At 40.1% G+C, this 16,180-nt stretch overlaps 2 protein-coding genes across 3 annotated transcripts in view; both read right to left on the bottom strand.

Annotated features, from left to right (window-relative positions):
• Window positions 1-16,180, bottom strand: part of LOC149145620 (uncharacterized) — a 72,284-nt gene that overhangs the window by 858 nt on the left and 55,246 nt on the right. The window lies entirely within an intron of this gene.
• LOC149145621 (LEC14B homolog) overlaps window positions 1-16,180 on the bottom strand; it is a 308,684-nt gene that overhangs the window by 273,994 nt on the left and 18,510 nt on the right. The gene's annotated exons all lie outside the window — the stretch shown is intronic.

Genomic DNA, 16,180 nt, shown 5'->3' with positions numbered 1-16,180 from the left:
TGAAGCAATTTGAAGGCTTTGCGGTGAAAGGTAAGAAAGAACTTGTATGCAAGTTAAAGAAGTCTTTGTATGGGTTAAAACAATCACCAAGGATGTGGTATCAGAAATTTGATACATTTATATGGGGACTTGGCTTCACCAGAAGCAAAGCAGATCACTATGTGTATTTTAAATTAATTGGTGACCGTGTTATTTATTTGGTCTTGTATGTGGATGATATGTTGCCGGTTGGAAATGACAAAGAAATTATCCAGCATTTGAAGACCCAATTGTCCTCCAAATTCGACATGAAAGATCTTGGTGCTGCAAACTATATTTTGGGCATGGAAATTAAAAGAGATCGAGCAAAGAGGAAGCTCTGGTTAAACCAAGGGGAGTATGTCGAGATAATACTGCAGAGGTTTAATATGCAGGATAATAAACCGGTGAAGGTTCCTATTCCTGTAGGTGTGAGGTTATCTGCTGAACAGTGTCCCAAGACACAAGAAGAGGAAGAGGACATGTCCCGTGTTCCATATGCAAGTGCAGTCGGTAGCTTGATGTATGAAATGGTCTGCACTAGACCAGACATTGCACATGCAGTGGGAGTATTGAGCAGGTTTATGTCAAAACCAGGGAAGGAGCACTGGACAGCAGTGAAGCAGGTTTTCAGGTATTTGCGTGGCACTAGTGATTATGGTTTGTGCTACCAAGGAAAACCAGGATTGGACAGAGTGTTGAATATTCATGGCTTTGTTGATGCAGACTGGGCTGGAGATTTGGATCATAGAAGATCTACAAGTGGGTATGTGTTTAACCTATTTGGAGGTGCAGACAGTTGGATGAGTAAGAAACAATCTATAGTGGCACTATCAACTACAGAAGCAGAATACATGGCAGCGACTCATGCAAGCAAGAAAGCAGTTTGGTTGCAGAGATTGTGTTCAAGTATGGAGTTATTACAGGAAGCTATAAGGATAGACTATGACAGCTAAAGTGCAATTTTCTTGGCAATGAACCCTGCATACCATTCAAAGACAAAGCACATTGATATTCAGTATCACTTTGTGAGGGATATGATAGAAGACAAAAAGGTGTTGCTGGTAAAGGTGGACACTTTGAAGAATACTGCAGATGCATTGACAAAATCTATGAGCTCTAAGAAGTTCTCTTGGTGGTAGAGAGACAATGGGCATTTTAGGGCTAGAAAAATGACTAAGCTCTCTTGTGGCCCCCTGTGGAAAGAAAACAAAAAGTGGGAGAATGTTGAATTGTGTTATATTCTTTCCACGACTAGCCCACGTAGTTAACCGAGGTTTAGAGGGGGGGAGGTCACAGGGGGTTTGAGGTGTACCTGTAACCCCAAAGTTTGGTTTTGGACCTTATGTTAGGTTGGGCGGATCCACCTATGGTTCTATGCATGATTTTCGCACATGTTTTTTGGACGCAATGATTTTCGGTCCATGGTTTTGGACGCGATGGTTTTTGGTCCATGGTATTGGATGCTTCGACATATATAAATATGTATTGTAACATTGAAAGGAACATAATGAAAAATCAAACTAGTAGTCCCAGTTTTGGGATCCAGGGGAAAATCTTTGTGTATATATGTTTTATGTGTTATGCTCTCGCATTGTTTATTTTATGTGTTTTAAAATTCGTATGCAGGTAATTTCTGTACGGGGTTAAAACCTACAACGAGGATGTTCGAATGAAATTATTTGTGCTTTCTCTAGAAGATGATGCTCTTGATTGGTTTCAAGACAAAGCCAACCAATGCCTTCGACTCTTTGAGATCGATTCTCAATGCATTTAGAGATAAGTATGGAGATAAGAGGGAAGGAAAGTATTTGGTTAAAGAATTCAACACTATTAAGAAATGAGAAAATGAAATGGTTGAAGAATTTAACCAAAGATTTAATAAACTCTTAAAGGATATGACTCAAGACTACAAGCCTCCTAACAAGACAATTCTTGAACAATATCTTGAGGCTTACCCTGTAGAGACGCAGTATGAGATAAGATGTGTTCATCCCAACACTTTAGTTATTGCCCAAAGCACGGCTAAGGAATTAGAAAAGGACAAAAAAGCCTCAGGAAAGTCGAAAATCCTTGATTTTGAAAGAAGTCCAAATCAAGTCTAAGGGGAAAGAAGTTAAAGAGGAAGAATTTGAGACAGTTAAAGAATTGACCCGATTAATGAAAGAAATGAAGGTTGAACATGCCAAACAGATGGGCGAGATGCAAAATCAATTAATACAAATGGAAAGGTCTCGAATGCAGAGTATGCCGCCTAGAAATAATAATACAACAGAGGTAACAACAGCAATCCATGGCCGCAAAGAAATCCACCAAATGATCAAAGACCTACACCACTTGAGTCTGCTAATATGATTAATGAGCATGTTCCTTTTTGTAGACCTTGTGAGAGTTTCCATGAAGAGAGTACATGTGCCTTTGCTAGAAGAATCTTGGAGAAAAGTAGAAACCAGCAAGATCATAACGCAATTCACGATAACTCCAAGGAAAGTCGATGTGCCAACATGATATCTTCAGCTTTCGCCATCAACACCTTCAATAAAGAGAAAGACCCCATTACTCAAGCATATGGTGAGAAGCCATCTCAGGAGAAGATTCTTGAACTTGCAAAAAGTTAAGGTTATACGAGGAGAGGTAAGGATTAGCCAAAATAGACATGCTCCATCTGAAAGGTATAAGTCGGGGTTAAAGGTAGATTGGGCAGCATGGAGAAATAACATAAAGATGGCAATTCCAGTCTTAGAAACGCTGAAGATTCCATCACAAAGAGCTTCATTCTTTAAAGCCTTGGGCATTGCTCAACAAGAAAGATTTGATACTCAGCCTAAAGATGAAGAAATCAGGTTAAAGGACTTAAAATGCTATATGACTAATGAAGACCATCAGCCTTTCTTCCTAACATTGGACATAAATGATCGTTTGCTCCATAATTGCATGCTTGACTCTAGTGCATCTACAAATGTTATGACTAAGAAAGTTATGGAACAGTGAAACTTAAGAATCTCTAGACCTTATCATAATATTTGCTCAATGAATTCTAAAAAAGTTGAAGTCCTTGGTGTGGTTAAAAATCTACAGGTCTCCTTGGTTGATTACCCATATAGGATCATCACCATGGATATAGCAGTAATTGATGCACCAGATGTATGGGGAATGCTCCTTTCCAGAAAGTTTGTAGCTGATTTGGGTGGGTCTATTCAAATGGATTTATCTTATGCCACTATTCCCGCAGCAACAAGTGGCATGGTCAGATTATACAAAGAAGTGGAAAGAAGATATCATGTAGAAGTTCCAAAGAGATTGGAAAATGGTGAAGAAGTTGTGCCACAGGGTCATCCACCACATTTTGAGTCAGAGTTTGTCTAACCAGTTTATCACTTTTCTTCATTCCACCGCCCATCCCCTCCTCTGAGCAGAAAGAGAAGCAGGTTTCAGTTTGACAAAGATATGCAACACAGTGGTCAGGAAATTCACCAACCAAAGAGGGTAAAGTTTCAACAAGGGACATCTGATAAGCAACCTATTGATCTACCAGTCAGCAAGCAGATGTCCGATATTGTGCCACATCAATGACATCTAATGCCATAAGGCATCGTTTGTATAGTATCTCTAACCCTACTCCTTTTTATTTCATGTCGTTAGCTAATTTTATTCCACGCATTCATATTTGTCTTTTATATTTTAGTTTGTTAGAGTAGATTTTTTCTATTCCAGCGAGATTTACTATGTATACATGATGATTTCGATTTTGAATGGATATCTATTTGATGGACTTTTATTTTCTTGGATGCAGGATTCTGGGATTCTCATGTTACTTCATGAAAGCAATGTGTCCCCATATGGAGCCAGATGTTGCAAGCTTTTTGTTAGAGTTCCAAGGAAGCAGAAATGCCAAATTTTTCAAAGGATCGGATCATCAATCAGTTGTTTATTGAGTCATTGTAAACCCATTCTGCAAATTTATAATGTAAATGATGCTAGTAATACCGTATATGTATGTAACAACCTAGGTAAGCCTATTATTTTGGCAAGAGTTTCATCCTAGGAGGTTTTTCGTCTCACTGACTCATCTGTGTTTCTAAACACGGATGGTTGGCAAAGTTTTTTCCTCCAACCTCCCCCAAAGCTAGGGTGGAATTCTTCGTCAAAGTCTAAGGTGAGTCCTAGTGTTCTAGTAGTCTTATGTAAAAGTGATTTGGGAATAATTTAAGCTAATTGGCTAGCTTATTTTATTACAAATCACTTGGTCTACTAGATCATATTGTGTCGCAGAATTGGGTATGTAATTTGAGGGTCTATACCAAACGGGTGTTTCCCCTTTGAGGGTTGAATTGTAAAAAATATTATGCAAAAATATTTTAATGCATGGTCCCTCATATTTAGACACCATGGTTAAACTATTAGAGGGTGGAAAAAACAGTAAATCCCCTCAAGTGTCAATTAATTAATTTTTCTGGCAAAAATAATTAAATCTTAAGCCAAAAAATTAATTAATTAGAGTCAAAATAAAATGTCTTAGGAAAATTAAATTCTCAGAGTGGAAAATTCATGGGTATCAAAAGAATTATTTTTTGGAGGTCTTCCACCAAGGGAATATTGGATATTTCACGAAAAATCGGACCTTTGGACCTTGGTGGTTAAGTCAAGGTATTTTGAATAAATTAGCTCAAAATTAATAAAAATGGAATTAAATGATAAATTAGAAAATTGCTCAAAAATAAAAAATTCAACGGCTAAAACTAAAAGATGATAAAGTAATTTTCGATGGCCGAGATTATTTTGATGAGGATCAAGTAAACTAGTCGTTATTTTTCCACTTGGAAGATTATCTATAAATTAGAGAGTCATTTGAATGTCTAGCCATCTAATTTACGGCTAAGAAATTGTTGTTGAACCATTAATGTAACACTATTGTCCCGCTGGGAACTTTTATTTCTATCATAATAAAGACTTTGGGGGCAGCTCAAGGTGTTCATTGTTCGTTGTTTTGTGGTATGTGTTAACTACGGGCTTTCCTATGTTCTTTTGGTAAATGGTAAAGAATTGTTTTTCATTAGATAGGGATAAAGTCATTCTATTGATAGTTTTGGGCTAATCTTAGATGATTTGATTCGCCATATGATTAACAAATTTTCTTGAGATATATACATAGTGTTTGCAGGTATTGAAGTTTTTAAGTTTACTTAGTTAGAAACCCTTCATGCACTTTTTTTTATTTATTCCTACCTACTTGTTATTTTTCCTTAACAAGTTATTTACAAAGTAAATACTGAAAATGAACACCAGTGCATGCTCAACATATTACAGATCAGCAACTAAAAGAAACAAGAACAAACACACCACATGACACCATTATTTTTGGACTAATGTCCCCGGAAAAACCCAATGTGGGAAAACCCGTGCAGCGATCTGGGGGTTTTCTTATTAAGCAATATCAGAGTACAATCTGGATGCCGAAACTGGCCTACCCAACATAGAATTTCCTTAGCAATAATACCTCTCGATTTCTGACAAATCTATTGGCTGAAACCCCGGATAATCCTTCTGTTAGCTACTCAGCACCAATCTGCTCCAGAAACCCCAGCATCTGCCCAATCTGGACTGCGATAGCCTCTCCTAGCCCAGCGCTGGCACTGCGTCAGCCTATCTTGGCCTGCGTTAGCCCTAAGAGGCCCTGCGTCAGCTCTCTAAGCCTCTACGTCAGCTACACTAGTCCCTCTAGTGCTCTGCGCAACACTTAGCTGCCTTTGCGTGGCCCTGCGTGAGCACTGGCTACTCCTGCGTCTCTCTCTCTGGCTGCTCTGCTTCTATCCCAGCACTATCTCTGCCTCTCTATCTCTCTGTACTCAATGCCCCTCAGCTGCTCTCCCGATCACTGATTCTATCTCTCTTAGCAAACCCCGCTCTAGAGAATAGAATGACTGATCACTATGGTGTTTTATCCAAGTGACCCTCATGCCTCCTCTTATACTTTTCCTGTTGACATCTCAACGGCCGAGATAAAGTCCCTAATCAACGGCTAAGATTAGATCCAGCTTAATCCATGTCTTTTGAACCACTCTAACACAGATTCATATTAATACACATTAATATTTTATTTTCCCTAAGTTTAGACTTAGGGACTTAGGGACTCCATTAAAAATATTAATTATTTTAATATCTCCTGATCTATTTAGAATCTACCCAAACCCTTTCTGGGTATTGGATATCTCATGTGCCCCAACCTCTCCACCAAATTTCGTGGCTAGAGCACATCCGATGCTACCCCAAACCAACACTCCCTCTTAGTGAGAATTGTGCTCCAGCAATACTCCTCTCTGAGTATTACTCTGATCATCTGGCATTGGTACCTGTGTCGATGCTAAGCCTCCCTGCCCAACATCCTCTGCACTACTGCATCCTGTACTGCTGCCCATGGTTTTGGCACTCCCACTGTTGCATCTGTATGACAACTCCCTCTGCATCCGTGCTACTGCTAGTCCTTTCTCCCAACACTGCATCCGCACTTCACCTCCTCTCATCATGCTGCATCGTGCTGCCCACTGCTGCACTGCAACTCAGTTACTAAGAAGTAAGTAACTGATCTCCCAACTAACCTCCTTGTTGGGCTAGAGACACACACTGATGTTGAAGCTTCATTTGTCGCTGACACGTGCTCCCTATCTCTGACCTTTGCGCTGCTTCAACAACTCCCTGCATCTCGCACCATTGCACACCTCTTTGTGCCTTCCTGCACTGGTGCAACACTCCTGCAACTCTCGCACTGCTGCAACCTACCAGCTTCGCGCTGTCTCGGGACTCCTACACTGTAGCTCTCTCTGCCGCTCCATCCGCATCCGTCTCTACCCACATCAGCCAGTCCTGCTACTCCTCGTCGGGGCTCCTGTAGCAAGGTCTAATTCAAGAGGCTGGGAACCTCGAGGATCCTGCCCCTCATCGCCTGTAATCCACTTGACTACAACTCGATGTCTCCCCACTTCCGCTCAACTGGTGCATGTGCACTCATGGCATAGTCATTGTCTGCCAAAACATCCTTCTCTGCCTGTGCTGGCACTGCCTTAGTCTCGGAAGACTCTCCCTTACTCTTCTTCCTTGGACACTGGGTCGCATAATGACCCAGCTCCCCATAATGGAAACACTTGATTTTGGAGAGATCTTTCTTCTTCCACATTTCCTGCTTTCCCTCAGATGCTAGGGCCACATCCTCCTCCTCCTGCTTGACCTTGATCCCTTTGCTGCTGCTACCTATCTTCGATTGTCGTCTGATCTCTTCTTGGCGAAGAGCTGCCCACATTTCATCCCAAGGTGGGAGAGTCCCTCTGCCCAGGATACTCTGGAAAAATACTTCCCAATCTTCTAAGGCAGCATTCAAGGTTGTCCTCACCATAAGCTCTTAATCCAGTGTCGCTCCTATAGCAGTCAACTAGTCTCGGATCTCATTCAGTCCTCCGAGAAAGGTATCAATCGATTGACCCTTCTTCATCTGATACAACCTCATCTAGTTCTTGAGCAGCATTCTTCTCTCTGAGGAAGGTGTCAATCAATTGACCTTTCTTCATCTGATACGACCTCATCTGGTTCTTGAGCGGCATTCTTCTCTGCACAGAAGTATGCTGATACAGCTTCTTGAGAGCCTCCAACATCTCAAATGTCGTTTCCTTCTCAGCTATATGTGGTACCACATGATACTTGACCCTGTCAAGGATAATGCACTTGGCCCTCGCCATCACCTCTTCGTACCTATCATTATCATTGGGGTCGACTAGGACAGCTATTACTTTCAAGGCGAAGTTCTTGACACGATTCCTGTCAAGCACTAATAAGATTCTGGCCTTCCAGACTGCGAAGTTCGATGCTTTGTCCAGTCTATCATGGTCTCTTACCCCATAGTGCCATGATGCTCCTCTACTTCCATCCTAGAAATTCTCTGTTCGACTCCTTTGAGTCTCTACTTCCCGTCTAGAAGTTCTCTTCTGGACTCCCTCTCAGTCTTTATTTCCCTCCTAAAAATCCTTTTGCCGCTTGTCGAGATGCCCCCTACTCTAATCGATTTGTGCAGTTGCACTGCTAATCCAGGTTCCTCGGCTAGAAACCCTCGGTAACAACTCCTTTGGCCCTGCTCTATCAGGTACTATTCTGACTACAGTACCTCACCAGCTCCACTCTGCAATATTCATGCAGCCTTCTAGACCCCAGCGACTGCCTCTATGTGCACTGCGTCAGCCCCTCTCTGCCTCACGCTAGCTTTGGGTCACCCCAGATGGGTCTGCATCAGCCCTGGGATGCCCTGAGTCAGCCCTCTGGCCCTCTGCGTCAGCAACGCTGGCCTTTCTGGGGTTCTGCGCAGCTCCCGGCTTCCTCTGCATGGCCCTGGCTGGCTTTGTGTCACACTCCTTGGCTTCTGCGTTGCTAGAAACAGTTTCTGTCACCTCGGGAAAGTTGTTTTCTGCTGCTATTGCTCCACTTGGCTGATGTCTTTGTCCTTTTGTGATATGAAATTACCCTCTAATACCATGTTGAAGTTTCTAAGTTCACTTAGTTAGAAACCCTTCATGCACTTGTTATGATTTATTCCAACCTACTTGTTATTTTTCCTTAACAAGTTATTTACAAAGTAAACACTGAAAATAAACACCAGTGCATGCTCAACATATTATAGATCAGCAACTAAAAGAAACAAGAACAAACACACCACATGACACCATTATTTTTGGACTAATGTCCCCGGTAAAACCCAATGTGGGAAAACCGGTGCAGCTATCTGAGGGTTTTCTTAGTAAGCAATATCAGAGTACAATCTGGGTGCCGAAACTGGCCTACCCAACAGAGAATTTCCTTAGCAATAATACCTCTCGATTTCTGACAAATCTACTGGCTGAAACCCCAGATAATTCTTCCAGCAGCTACTCAGCACCAATCTGCCCCAGAAACCCCAGCGTCTGCCCAATCTGGACTGTGTCAGCCTCTCCTAGCCCAGCGTTGGCACTGCGTCAACCCCTAGGAGGCCCTGCGTCAGCTCTCTGAGCCTCTGCGTCAGCTACGCTGGCCCCTCTGGTGCTCTGCACAGCACTTCGTTGCCTCTGCCTCGCCCTGCATGAGCACTGACTACTCCTGCATCTCTCTCTCTGGCTGCTTTGCTTCTATCCCGACACTATCTCTGCCTCTCTGTCTCTCTGTACTCAATGCCCCTCAGCTGCTCTCCCGATCACTGATTCTATCTCTCTTAGCAAACTCTGCTCTAGCGATTAGAATGACTAATCACTCTGGCATTTTCTCCAAGTGACCCTCAAGCCTCCTCTTATACTTTTCCTGTTGACATCTCAACGGCTGAGATTAAGTCCCTAATCAATGGCTAAGATTAAATCTGGCTTGATCCATGTCTTTTGGACCACTCTAACACATATTAATATTAATACACATTAATATTTTATTTTCCCTAAGTTTAGACTTAGGGACTCCATTAAAAATATTAATTATTTTAATATCTCCTGATCTGTTTAGAATCTGCCCAAACCCTTTCTGGGTATTTGAGATCTCATGTGCCCCAACTCTCCACCAAATTTCGTGGCTAGAGCACATCCGATGCTACCCCAAATCAACAGCAGGTACCCCAGTCCTTGGTCTCCAAGTTCACAAATTGTGGGCATGAACTGACTTTGTTTGGATCCCAAATATTTACGTGGTGGATTTAAACATCACTAAGGCTATAGTGTGCATTGGGTTTCTAAAGTATTTTTAGCCATTTATCAAAGAAAAATATCCATATAATAAATAAATAAAATAAAATATAAAAATTATCAAAATCTATTTTAAAACCTTTGCATATTTGTAAAATTATTTTGTAAATTATTTTTGCTAACTAGGGTTTTGGGGTTTTGAAGTTTTTTGTATATATTTGGGGTTTTGGGTATTTTATCTCCTTTTTTTGCAGGTGAAATCAAGAGAAGAAGTAGGAATAGAGTTAGATCTAGGTCCTTGAGGGTAAGATCTAGTTTCTAGAATTTTTGCAAGGTCAGCCATTAGAAAATTTGCAGCAAATTGAAGATCTGAAAGGAAAAAAAAAATTCTAAAGTTGGGGTTTTGATTTTCAGCCCTTCCGAGCCTAGATCCGACCTCTCCAAGGCCAATGTCCTCCTCTATCCACCCTGCGTCAGCCCTAGGACCCCCTGAGTCATCTTGGTGGGGCTCCTTGAGGCCTACGTCAGCCTCTAAGGGCCAACCTTAGCCCTTTTCAACCTTTTGGAGGCTGGTCGTAGCCCTTTTGGGCCTGGGCCTCCATTTTTCAGCCTCTTTTCCTTGGTTGTAGCCCTTGTGGTGCCCACGGCAACCCTTTCAGTCCTAACCCTAGTCGTCCAACCCTTTAGTGCTTTCTCCCTCTAGTGTTGGCCTTACTCTGCCTCCTCTTCCCTCCTTTGCCCTTCCTTTGGCCTCTTAGCCTCTTTTTCCCTCAACGCTAGCCCTATTGGGCCTAGCATTGGCCCTAGTTTGCCCTAAATCCATCTTTGAATTTTCTGGACTGAATACTTGGTGGTTTTGCAGGTTTTTAGCCTCAAAAATTTTGATTTTCAGGTGGCAAACTCATCCTAAAGTTTTAGCAAATTTGGACGAAGGGATCTTCAAGGCCTTAGGGCTAGGGTTTACTCTCTAAACCCTAAATTTCTCACTATTTTGCTACTGCTGAAATTTTTATTTTATAACAGTGATATAAGTGCTCTAAAACACATCTAATTGGTCAAAAATACTTCCAAATTGCCAAATTCAATTTTTCTAGAAATTTGGCCACTTGGGCATCAAAGATCTAGCTTAGATCTAAAATTTTGCTTGATGGAATTTTATGTGTAAATCACTAAATCAGATCTGTAATTTTCTAAATAATTCACCTAAAAAGACTCAAAAACTAAAATTTTCAGTTTTGGCAAATTTTTCCTTGTTTTGGGCATATTTGGCACTTGTTATAACATCATTGATTCACTGGTTTTATGTTTACTTGTTGTTGTAACAAGTTATATCATATCTGTTCTATGTCTGAAAATTGCATTTCAAGTAAGCTAAATTTCACTGTTTCACTTTGGCAAGTTGTTAGGAACTTTAGTGATTAAATCTATTTGCTTTTGGCTTGTCATTTCTTGGGTTTAAAGTGATTTCCTTGCTGCTGTCATAAGATTAATAATTGTTGGAATATCTGAAGTATTACTGCTCAGTTTTGTCATTTTGAATCCAACATTAGCTTGTTTTATCGTGAGTTATAAGAATTTTTGCACTTACATCACTCATACTTAAGTTCTAAAATTCTGATCTTGTTGATGGTATAAGTTGCTTTGGCATTTGCAATCTAATTGGCATGGTGATAAGAACATCTTGAATAATTTTTATTGGCATCATGTAATCATTGGCTAATTGACAATTCGATAACTTGTTCTAAGTATCTTGCGGATTGACTCATTGGCACTTGTATCCTAAAGCATTTGTCTTGTTTTAAGATTGTCCTATAATTATCGTTAAGTATTTTTGTCATAAAAAGTAATCAAAACTTAATTATTTAAACCCTTAAACAATCTTAACTCAAGTAACTTCACTCATAATCATTGCATAAGCATTCTAGTCTTAGTTTTGCACTTAATAACTTACCTTCAAGCATAAGTTTGGTTGATAAACTCCTAGGACAACCCTCTGTCATATAGCTTGAGGGATTCAGCCATTCTTAGTGGTTGACACAATGACCTTGTTGTCGTCAGAGCCACAGTCTCTGCAGTGTCAAAGTCACTAGGTGGTTGGAACACAGGGGGAGGTATCATTAATCAGGCCGCTGCCTACTTCCTGTTCGCTTCCATCCCACAACCTACTCTGAAGGTTGTTTCTCAAAATAGTCAAGGGAAAGGTTCAACTTAGATTAGGTATTTAATCTAAAATTAACCAACATCCTTGCATCACGCCTAGTTTTTAGGAGTTGCATTTTCATATAGGTTAGTTCATCATAGAAGCAGCAATTGTCCATCCGGTTACTTGGCTATAATTCCTAATAAGCAAGAAGTTTTGACTCCATCAATTACTGGTCTCAATATTTAATCTAATCAAATCTTTGATCTTGCTATATTCTACCAAGTAGCTAGGCCACTCAACTGTGTCTCCTGAACAAGTTGGTTCCCAACTTGTTTCTTCCACCTCATTTCCATATGGACTACCCCCCATAGCCTGTTGTTGGAGACAACTAAAACAGAGTGGGCGGGGATCAAAGTGACAGCCCCCGCCCTGAGCAGTTGTTGCGGTGCCTGTACAATCCAAGCAAAACACCCCCACTGATAGAGGGGAACAGTTTCCATCTGCCTGGATTAAACCATGCATTGAGCCATTTCTAAAATAGTTTTATTCTTCTAGACAACAACTTCTCTACCTATGAAAATGGCCTTCTACCAAGAGATGCCATGTCTTTTTAGCAATGTTTGGAAGCACACTTGAATTTTGTCTCGGGTTAATTCTCCACAAGTAATTTAAATTCCTTTGATCTTCCAAATACTTCATCCTTGCATTGAATAATACATATTACAAATATAGGGGAAAAAATCAATAAAAGTAAGAAATCCCTATCTCCCCCAAGAAAAAGAGTGGTCGGGATCCGTAAACCGTGATGGATATTCCACTAGATAGTTCATTACAACAAATCTAAAATTATACTTAAAAATCTGAAATGCACATTATGAGGGTTTATTTTGTTGAAATATGTAACTAGGTTCGGTCTTCATAATGACATGTGTGTTCATGATTTTATGTACTTGATGTAATGAGAAAAATAAATTTATTATTATTGATCTTGAGATATGGGTTTCATGCTCAAGGGAAATTTATTTTTAGGTCGAGCTCCCATTGAGAGCTCTTAGGATTTTTCATTGAGTCATCGAGTCACTAAAGTCATTGTCATGTATGAAAAGACCCATTTGGGCATGTTACATATTGTAAAAAAAAATATTTGAGTCAAAGTCTAGTCAAAGAACTCTCCAAGACCAAGTCATAAAAGCAAAATACAAGTCGGCCTTCTCCAAGCTTTTAGTTAGCCTCAAGACAGTGACAAGTCGGCCTTCAAAGATGGACGTGAAGCCTATATAAAGGAGGGACCAGGCCTGATTCAAAGGCACATAACACACTCTCATAAGTTCGATCAAAGAAGAATAGAAGTACGAGGAAGAAGAAGGGCATAAAGGAGAAAAGAGAAATCAAATATTTGGATCTGTTTTGGGCTAAAATCCTTCACACATGCTAGGTAAGGTTAGGGCATCCATCTGTTGTTGGAAGACCAAAGTGCAAACCTCAAAGAAGCCAAAATCTAGCATAAGAAATAAATGTTTTGTAAGCCAAAGTTACAAGAAGACAAGTCCAAGGAAAGTGAAGAAGAAACTCTCTCTAATCTGCCCTAGTTTCATCACACGTGCGAGAAGTTGCAGGAGGTCGAAAGTTGTAGGTAGAAGAGGCCGAAATTTCAGTCAAGATTGCAAGTTTGAATTGTTAGTCAGAGGTAAAGTGAACGCAATTAAAAGGCAAGGTTGACTTGGATTGAGAAAAACACTTCAAAGAGATAAATTGACTTGGTCTTAGAGAGATTCTTGGTCAAGGATCTACGTCTTGGAATTCGTCAAACTGAAGATTCTATAAGAAGAAGAATTATGTGCGTTTTCCTCTCAAGATTGGAGAGGTTTTGACCCTAGCTTATAGCCTATATCTTGTGTCCTTTGTCTCTTTGTTCATTATGTTTTGATAATTGTTTGATGAAGAAAACATTATAATAAGCAAGCTAAAGAAGAACCTAATCAAGAAAAATAAAAGGCATTCACAAGCAGTTATCATAAGCTAAAGAAACCACCTATATTGTTGCCCCTAGATTTCTCAACATGGTATCAGAGCTAAGGTGACAAATCAAGGAAGGGCAACTCTATAAAGGACACTTAAGCACTCAAAAACCAAAGTTCTAGAAGGGTATCAAGGGCATCAAAGCATCAAGAAGATCCTCTCATATCCAATGCATTTTGAAGAACTACATCATCATCTTGAAGGAAATAGCAAAACCCTAGCTCCCTCAAGGAAAGAGTCTACACTTGAAGCATTATTGGGAATCTCGCTCAAATCATCATCTCAAGGAAGAAGACCTCAAAAAGACCTTTATCTCTACTCAAATAGAAGATTGAAGCATCTTGAAGTATACTCATCCAAAGGAAGCAAGAAAGGAGTTGTTGGAATCATCAAGAAATCAAGATCTCCCTCTCTTTAAGTCAAGAATCACTATTTGAAGGAAGACATCTTCTTCAAGAACGAAATCTCCCATTCTCTATATCATCATCAAAATCAAGCAAGCAACAAGTTGAAGATATTGTCATCAAGGAATATCTTCGCAAGTATCTTTATGTCCACATCTAAATCTATAAAAATGTCTTTTTGCAAGGAGAGCAACAAGCTGGTTGGGTCTACAAACTTTCTTGCATGGAAGAAGAGGACTGATTTAATCCTCATAGAAAATGAAGTTGTGAAACATGTTAAAGGCTCAATCACAAAACCTCTAAAGGAAGAAGCTCAAGCTCTTGCAAAGTACATGAAAGGGGAAGTAAGGGCTCAAAGGATTCTCATAGAATCCATCAAGGATCCCCTCATTCCCTATGTATCAAAATTAGAAACATCAAAAGAAATATATGACAAACTTGTAGAATTGTTCTCTTTAAGCACTGCGGGAGCAATTGATCTCGTTAAGGAAAGAACTCTACAAGATGAAGATATCAAAAGAAGAAGGAATATGTAATATTCCTAATGGAAAATTTGCAATGATAACAAAGACATGTAATAAATTTCGACAACAAAATGTACTTAACAATTAACACATAGACAGAAATTTCTCATCAAACACCCAATTGGCTCATTTTCATTAATAAATATGTTGGAGTACAATAGAAGATGGATGAGGTGCACCTGGGCTTGCACAAGGCAAGCTACAAGCCTCGTGTGATCAACACATGTAAAGTTTTGTAGATGTTCTATGCTAAGAGCAATTTCACTTTTCTCACAGCAATCATACAAGTAGATAAGTAAAATGCAGATAGAACATATAAGCAGATCTTACAGAAGACAAATCAGAAACAAGAAAAATGTATGTGTTTGTTTCGGCGGTCAACAGGATGCTTCAACCAGCAAAGTCTCCTTTGGTCAGCCAGCCCAGCATGTGTCACAACAACCCTCCAAGCAGTAGATGAGTCAACCCAAGTCAGTTCTACAAAAGTCAACACTGTCCTGAAAAGTCAACGCAGGGGCAGCAAGCTAAAAGTCAACGCAGCAGCAAAACGGTCAACCCTTTGACCTCGATTTTTGTGCCAGGTAGTATGGCCTTCAAAAATCGAACCTCCCACAAGTTTTCAGCTTGTTTGGACCAAGCGTTGACCAAAGTCAACGCTGGTCAAACTTCTGCGAAACCCTAGCAGCAGAAACCCTAGCAGCAGAAAAATCCTCTTCGTCCTTCCCACGTGTGGCTGAAATTCGTCCTCCAGGTAGCTCGTACTTTTAGGATGAGAGAGGAAGATGTGAGTTGTTTTTGTGATCAAATTCTCTCCAACTTTTACTGTATATATATATCCATCAATGAGGGTGTGTGACACATCTGTTGGGCATGTGAGCCTACATTACAAAACTGGCTGACCTTTGCACATATAATTTATTAAGAATAATAAATTCAAAATATAAGTTCTACTCATCGGATTAAGACTATTTTTATATGGATTTTACACCTCTCAGAAAGAGGAATCCAACAAAAATATTAGCCTCTTAATCTGAGCATCAGAACATGGAGTTTGGACCTAGTTGTCCAAATTTAACAACACAAAAGTGCCCAACTGCTGTAGAATTGCAGCTCTCCAGGAAGTTGCGTTGTCCCTCCAAATCTACATTGTTGGCTGGTTTCGAACTCTATTTTTCCCCCTCAAAACAACCCATAAATTTCTACAAATTTAGGAGTGTACTCCTTCCCAAAAACCCAGAAAAAAAAATAGAAAGGGTTTTCCTTGGTTTTGACCCACCAATTTTGACCTCCTAGAGCTTCGCCCTCCTCCAACACTAGAATTCTGCACCTGTAGCTGTAATTGCTATCTTCTACTCCCAAAATGCCAAGAATCCTCCCAAATCAGCCTCCCAACAA

The sequence above is a fragment of the Pinus tabuliformis genome, chromosome X (assembly GCF_031772625.1).
Source record: "Pinus tabuliformis cultivar Carrire ecotype Pingquan chromosome X, CPIR1, whole genome shotgun sequence".
Taxonomy (NCBI): Eukaryota; Viridiplantae; Streptophyta; class Pinopsida; order Pinales; family Pinaceae; genus Pinus; species Pinus tabuliformis.
Note: the sequence above shows the minus strand (reverse complement) of the source record. Positions and strands in the feature narration are given on the sequence as shown.